The sequence below is a fragment of the Herpailurus yagouaroundi genome, unplaced genomic scaffold (assembly GCF_014898765.1).
Source record: "Herpailurus yagouaroundi ecotype Mexico unplaced genomic scaffold, PumYag 207, whole genome shotgun sequence".
NCBI lineage: Eukaryota > Metazoa > Chordata > Mammalia > Carnivora > Felidae > Herpailurus > Herpailurus yagouaroundi.
Window position 1 is genome coordinate 4,126,437 of NW_024412438.1, and position 7,619 is coordinate 4,134,055.

A 7,619-nucleotide genomic window follows, 5' to 3' on the forward strand; every position below is an offset into this window, starting at 1 on the left:
CACAACAAAGGAAACAATCAATAAAACTAAAAGACAACCTACTGAATGGGAGAAAATATTTGTAAACGACATGCCCAATAAAGGGTAAGTATCCAAAATATATAAAGAACTCATACAACTTGACATCGAAATAATAACAATAATGATAATCCAATTAAGAGTGCAGAAGACGTGAACAGACATTTCTTCAAAGAAGACATCCAGATCACCAAGAGACACATGAAAAGAAGTTCAACATCACTCATCATCAAGGAAATGCAATCAAAACCACAATGTGTCACATCTGTCAGAATGGCAAAAACCGCAAACATAAGAAACAGCAAGTGTTGGCGAGGATGTGGAGGAAAAAGGAACACTTGTGTACTGTTGGTGGCGATGCAAACTGGTGCAGCCGCTATGGCCAACCGTACACAGGTTCCTTAAAAAATAAAAAACAGAATTATCATAGGACCCACTAATTCCAGCATGGAGTATTTACCAAAAGAATACAAAAACACTATTCAAAAAGATACACGCACCCCTACGTTTTACTGCAGTATTTACGACAGCCGTATTATGGAAGCAGCTGATGGACGAATGGATAAAGAAGCTACATACACATACAAAGGAATATTACTCAGCCGCAAAAACATGACATCTTGCCACTCACCACAGCACGGATGGATCTAGATAGGGGGTGCAATGCTAAGTGAAATAAGTCAGTCAGAGAAAAACAAATACCATAGGATCTCACTCGAATGCGCAAGAAACAAAGAAAACAGAGACAAACTAAAAAACGGGACTCTTAATTACAGAGAACACACTGATGGTTACTAGAGGGGAGATGGGTGGGGGGAAGGGGACAAAAGGGGGAAGGGGATTAAGAGTTCACTGATCATGGGGGCGCCTGGGTGGCTCAGTAGCCCCACATCAGGCTCTGTGCTGACAGTGTGGAGCCTGCTTCGGATTCTGTGTCGCCCTCTCTCTGCCCCTCCTCCACTCATGCTCTCTCTCAAAACTAAACATTAAAAAAAAAAGTCCACTTATGATGAGCACCGAAGCATGTACAGGATTCTTGAATCACTGTATCATACGTGCGAAACTAATGTAACTGTACTGGAATTTTTTTACAAATTACAAAACCAAGCTGCAGTTGTTTTTTTTTTAGATTAAAGAAAACTTTTTCTAATGTTTATTTATTCTTGACAGACAGAGGGAGACAGAGCATGAGCAGGGGAGGGGCAGAGAGAGGGAGACACAGAATCTGAAGCAGGTTCCAGGCTCCGAGCTGTCAGCACAGAGCCCGACGTGGGGTTCGAACCCACAAACCATGAGATCATGACCTAAGCCGGACGCTCAACCAACTGAGCCATCCAGGCGCCCCAAAAGTTTATTAGTTTCAGCATCAAATAAAATTCTGCTTTTATTTTGTACACACAATATTGGAAACCTTGAGCCACATAAATAGTTGCAAGTGGTAACCGTTTGTAGTGTTTGTAGCCTCCACATAAAAAAGTTTTAGACGAGCAGAACTACCAAGATTCATCTTTAATGAGTGACAGCATGTGGAAAGGGATCTTTTCTCTGAGTAGGTCTCAACGGCAGACTTAAGACATTCAGTCACCCACGTTGTAAACAGATGTGCTGTCCTCCAGGCTTTGTTGTTCCATTCCTAGAGCACAGAGTAGATTTAGCGAAATTCTTTTTTTTAAGTATTTATTTATTTATTATTTATTTATTTATTTTTGAGAGAGAGAGACAGAGACAGTGTGAGCAGGGGAGGGGAAGTGAGAGCGGGAGTCCAAGCAGGCTCTGTGCTGCCACCAAAGAGCCCAACGTAGGGCTTGAACTCATGAACTGTGAGATCATGATCTGAGCAGAAACCAAGAGTTGGACACTGAACCGATTGTGCGCCCCAGGTGCCCCAAGATTTACCCAAGTCCTTACGGGCCCCAGGAATTTGGAAAAGGTCAAGGAGCTTCAGCTTACAGTCACCAGCCGCGTTAGCCCCTGACAAGAGTCGGCCCGTCCTTCGAAGCTTGGGAACCGGGCCCTGACTTGTCCCGTCTGGCCACGAGAGTCCTGGTCGGCGTCCCCTTCCAACATGAGACTGTCTGGTCCACACTGAGGATCTGTTGGTGAGCGTGGCCACCCTGGTGAATTCCCTCAGCTGGATCTTCCGGAGAACTTGCCGCGGCTTCTGCATCGGCCCCGGATGCTTCTCCCTGCGCTTCTGTGTCGCGCAGGCGGCTTCTTCCCCGAGACCTCACGGACCGGCCTCAGCCAGCGTCTCGCCGCGCCCGTGCGGCCTCCTGCCCTCGCTCGGCCTCCGCAGAACGAAGACGGCGCGGGCCTTGCTCTGGACCGGGGACGTGGTGCGTGTGATGCTCCGTCCGGACCACTCAGACTTTCTCCGCATCGGCAGTAAGGCCGTTTAGCTTTCTCGTCTTCCGCGTGTTCCCCGGAACAGCACTTCTCATTTCCTTCAGGAACCTTCCCTCGCGTTCACAACTTGGCCAAGCGTCGGGTGCGGGAGGCCTAAGCGTTCAGTGTATCTGGGCTTTGGACGCGCCTTCCCCCCTGAGCTGAATCGCCGCCAGCTTCCGATTTCAAGCGACGGGCGCGAGACTCTGCCTTTCACTGCACACTCAGCGCCGTTGTAGGTCAGTGATCGGCCTGGTGTCACTGCTGTGTCTCAGGGAACAGGGCGGCTGAGGAAGGGAGAGAGACGGGGCACGGCCGTCGGCGGAGCATCTGTCAAGTTCACCGTCTTACAGGGCACCGCTCGTGGTGCCCCCCACACCATCACAGCAGTAACACCAAACGTCACTCGTCGCGGATCACCACAAAAATATACTCCTGGAAAAGGGCTAGATACCGTGACAATCACCACAACGTGGCACAGAGACAGGAAGTGAGCGAACGCAGCTGGGAACACGGCGCCGACAGACGCGCTCCCCGCAGGTTCCCGCACACCTTCCGTGTGTAGCACCGGGCCGGCCGTGGGAGCGCAGCCAAACCGGCTCTGCCTGCGCTGAAAATGCCCGATGCCCAGACCGTATCTCAGACCAACTAAAGCACAACCGCTTGTAGGGACACTTAGACGTTGGCAGTTTTTAAAGCTCCCCAGCTGGTTCCACTGTGCGGGTAGGAGCGAGGAGTGCCACGCCGATGTCCCGGCTGAGGGAATGTCGACCTACTGAGCGCGGGGCCTCTGGGTACGGTTGTCCCGCCAAGGAGACACGCAGTACGTGTGTCATAAGGAGACCGTCAAACGCCTTCCTTCAATGAAGACGTGATATGCATAATGGCATTACTGTGACCTCCCACGCTAGGAATTCAGACAGAAAGGATACTCTGCCATGACTTTGCTCCACTGAAGCTAGACTGATTTCCTGCCAATCAGCAATTCTTTTTCCAAACGAGTGTCTCTCAACTGGGGCAATTTTGCCCCCTGGGGGACGTTTAGTAATGTCCGGAAGCATTTTTGGTGGTCACACCTCGGGGGGGGGGGGAGGGGGAGGACATCTAATGAGCAGAGACGAGGGACCAGGGACCTTGCTAACCATCCTGGAATGTGCAGGACAGGCTCGCACCACACATCACCCAGCCTCAAACATCAACAGAGAGTACTGAGGTTGAGAAAGATTGTTCTAAATCTCGAATCCTCCAGGAAAACTCTGGTTCATTAAGACTAACATCACTGGTTTTGTAATTTGTTAGAAAACACAGAACCTGTCATGCTGCCTTCCGTAATCCTCATTGGGTCTATTTCCCCATGTGTGGACCCTTCGAGGGGCACTGGGGCTACAGAAGTAGAGGAGTTTCTTCGAGACGCTGACGACGACGACAAACTCCCGCAGGCCCCAGTTTGCCGCAGCGCGCACTCGGTCCCCAAATGACAGGGGGGGGGGCGAGGGCTGATGCAATGACACGAACTCTCCTGATGCAGAAGCAAAGGATGGGAAGGGGGAGGGATCACGATTGCTTCCCGGGCCAGGGGACACCCTGGCTCTTCCTTAATACCCGCACCTGCAAAATTCCTCAAGGAATGGACCCCAGACTCATGATACATCAGAGTTTTCTTTTTTCTTTTCTTTGAGAGAGAGGGGATGGGGGGGGGGCTCAAGTGAGCAAGGGGCAGAGAGAGGGAGAGTGAGGATCCCACCAGGGGCTGAGAGAGAGAGAGAGAGAGAGAGAGAGAGAAGAAACATGGGGCTTGTGTTTTTGTTTGTTTTTTTTTACCCAAAGTGGGGCTCATGCTGACCTGTTGCGGGGCTCAAACCCACAAACCGTGAGATCATGACCTGAGCCAAAGCCAGATGCTTAACTGGCTGAGCCACCCAGACGCCCCCACACGAGGCGTGTTCTGTGAAGATGCATGTCCGGCCTTAACACCCCAAGATTTTCGGGCTCAGTGGTATACCTGCATTGATCTCAACCCATCTGTAGATTTAGATTATTGTTCTGAAGTAGAAACACATAAAGACTTAAGGAAAAAGACACAGAAAAAATAATCCGATCTATTGAGGTGCTAATGTTGTAGGTAACTTTCTTTTCTTGATTTTTATTTGTAAGGTTATTAGCAATAAGCAATATTGGCAATATTGTTTACGTAGTAAAAACTGTCCAAACCTCACTAACGTGTCCATGTTAGAAACCATTTTTTATGAGACCTAAGCAAAACCATTTTTACAGTAACATAATAACAACAGAGATTGCTGTGTATATGAGATTATTCAACTGCAACCCTGCTTCTGATATTAAAGGAAAGGAAAGAATTAAGTATCTGCCCCCATACATCCCCATACAGTGAAACAGCATGCGGCCGATTAAAAACAAAACCACCTAGCAGCTCTCTGCAAACTAATGAGCAAAAATGTCCGACACACACTAAGTGGGGAAAAAACACAGAACAGTGTATATAGTTAGCTACTGTCTGTGTAAAAGGGGGAAAACCTATACACAATTTGCTCGTAAAAAGGTACATATTTTGAAGGACATACAAAAATTGATAATACCGGTTGCTTTCAAGGAGAAGAAATAGGTTCCTATGGGGGCAGGAAAAGGGAGAGTGGTGTCTTTGCACTTTTTGAATCTGAACCACTGCTATCATCCAGGCCGAGAGTAAATTTTGTAAAATTAAATCAACAAACCCTTAGTGAATTCTTAAAAGCTAACACACAATTTTCTGCATGAATTATACTACTGTGCGTCAAACCGTGTGAGAGCAGGGCTCGAGATAAATAGTTAAAAATAGCGGGTCCTTACCCCAACACCACATCCCAGTCTACCTTCAGACTGTCTGACAAGCCCTTTGGTTTCTCAGATGAATACCTTCCAGGTAACATTTTCTACAGGAAAAAATAACGCTGTGGTAAGCTTGTGGGACTCTTGTTTTTTCCTTCTCTCTGAGACCAAGTTTCCTATCTGTAGGACAAGGGCACTCCAGTGTGTTTTCCAGACACTGCCCCTCTCGTAATTTAACTTTCACCAAGTTAAGAGCAGTGACAGCCCTGACGTACAGAAGATGAAAGGGCTGTGCGGGTAAAGGCGGAGGCAAGGAGCACCGCTTTGGTACTTCCTTTCTTCCAGTGACTAAAGCACAGCAGAAAAATATCTAGGGCTCCAACGATAGCAATAGCTAACATATCACGAACACTTTCTATAAGTCAGGCACTGTTCTAAGTGCTTTATGTGAATTAACTCATTTTACCTTTACAACAATCCTATGATGTAGGTAATATGTCCAATTTACAAAGAAAATAGAGTGGCAAGTATGGCAAAAAGGTTAAAAGCAGGGACCCCAGAATCTAAGTGATGAAATCTGAATCCCAGCTCTCCTACTTAACAGCTGTGTGACCTTGAGCAACTTAAACTTTGTGCGTCTGTTCCCCCATTTCTAAAACGGAGAAGACCTTCTAGAAGGTAGTATGGAAATCTACACTGTGTTATGAAGTCTCTACCCAAGCTTCACAGCCAAGGAGAAGAACTGGGCTTTGCACCCATGCAGCCTGGAGGGTCAACTTCCAGTTTGCTAAAAGGCAATCCATCACCTGAAGCATGAGTTTAAAATCTCAGTACCCCCACCCCCCAAATTTCAGAGTTCTTCCCTTTTTAAACAGAAAATGATTTACAGACTATTATGCTTATATAGCACTGACTCTTAACTTGTCAAATGTGAAGTCAATCACGATGACATTCCAGTTAAGTTTTATCTTTAAATTTTTAACACTCGAAACCTTATTTTAAAGTATATAGTGAAGAAGTTTTCCTGCTTGTCTACATTTATTTATTTTTGAGAGATAGAGACAGTGTGAGCAGGGGAGGGGCAGAGAGGGAGGGAGACACAGAATGGGAAGCAGGCTCCAGGTTCTGAGCTGTCAGCACAGAGTCCGACACAGGGCTCGAACCCAGGAACTCAAGCCGGATGCTTAACCGACTGAGTCCCCCAGGCGCCCCTCCTGCTCACGTAAACTGCATTTAGCCAACAGCGCAGCAAGAAAGCAGCATGAAATAAACGTTTACTTACTTCTGTTCCAGTAGGCGAATCTGAAGAGCTTAGCTAAGACAGCTGCTGTGCAGCACCAGCCTAGAACCCAGCTGCCCACCTAAGCTCGAGGACTGTCCCCAGAAACAGAGAAGCAGGGAGATACTGGAAATGTAGGCAGCTTTGTCCAGTGCCTGTCACTTTGCTTAGGGCACAGTTTCAGGTGAGCCACACCCTCATTTGCATTAAAGGGTAAATCCACAATCCAAGGAGGTCTTCTGGAGCTTAATCACGATTTGGCTCCCTCCCCTTTCCGTAGGAGCTTCCTACTGCTGCTGTGACAAATCTCCACAAATTTAGTGGCATAAAACAACACATTTGTCACCCCAGAGTTCTGTGGGTTAGAAGTCCAAAAGCCAAGCGTGCGGAGGGTTGTGTTCCTTCCGGGGGCTCCAGTTCAGAGAGGAAGATGCTCTTCCATCTTCAAAGCTGCGACAGCTGGCCAAGCCTTTGTCACAGAGCAGCATGCAGACGTTGACCCTACTGTGTCCCCCTGCCATCTTTTCCAAACTCTTGTAATTACGGCGGGCCTCCCGGATAATCCAGGATAATCTCTCTGTTTCGAGGTTAGCTGATTAGCAAACTTAATTCCCTCTCGCCACATAACAAACATATGCACGGGTTCCAGGGACTGGGATGTGGGCATCTTTGGGGGAACCGTTATTCTATCTTCCATACCTTCCTTGGTTCAAGGAACTCAGGTTTCCTTCGTTCAAAAAGGTCATGTGACTGAACACCTGACATATCTTGGTAGGCACTGGGGCATACACAAGTAACAGAGTACTGTCTTGCCGATTGCTTAGCTGGCAATTCATGAAAGCAACGTGAAGGCAGACACCGTAAGTAACTTTCCTCGCGCACTGGTGTCGGGGAATAACATTAAGTACCTTTTCTTGGTAGAATATGTAATTATGTCGGTGATGACAAATGTTTACTGCAAAGACAATGTGGTATAATGAAAAGGTCTTTTTTGTGGTTGTTGTTTTGGCTTTTGTAAAATTTAGGCTTCGGGCCCAGCACGGAGCCCAAGGCAGGGCCTTGAACTCACGACCCTGAGATCGAGACCTGAGCTGAGATCAAGAGTCCCTGA

The 7,619-nt window shown here is 47.6% G+C and overlaps 1 long non-coding RNA gene across 1 annotated transcript; it reads right to left on the reverse strand.

The window, feature by feature from the left end:
- Window positions 1–1,512: 1,512 nt before the first annotated feature.
- Window positions 1,513–7,613, reverse strand: LOC121015631 (uncharacterized). The gene is made up of 2 exons (XR_005783911.1): window positions 6,512–7,613; window positions 1,513–1,651 (listed from the first exon to the last, which is right to left on the reverse strand). It is a non-coding gene; the product is annotated as an uncharacterized LOC121015631 (long non-coding RNA).
- Between the last annotated feature and the right edge of the window lie 6 nt (window positions 7,614–7,619).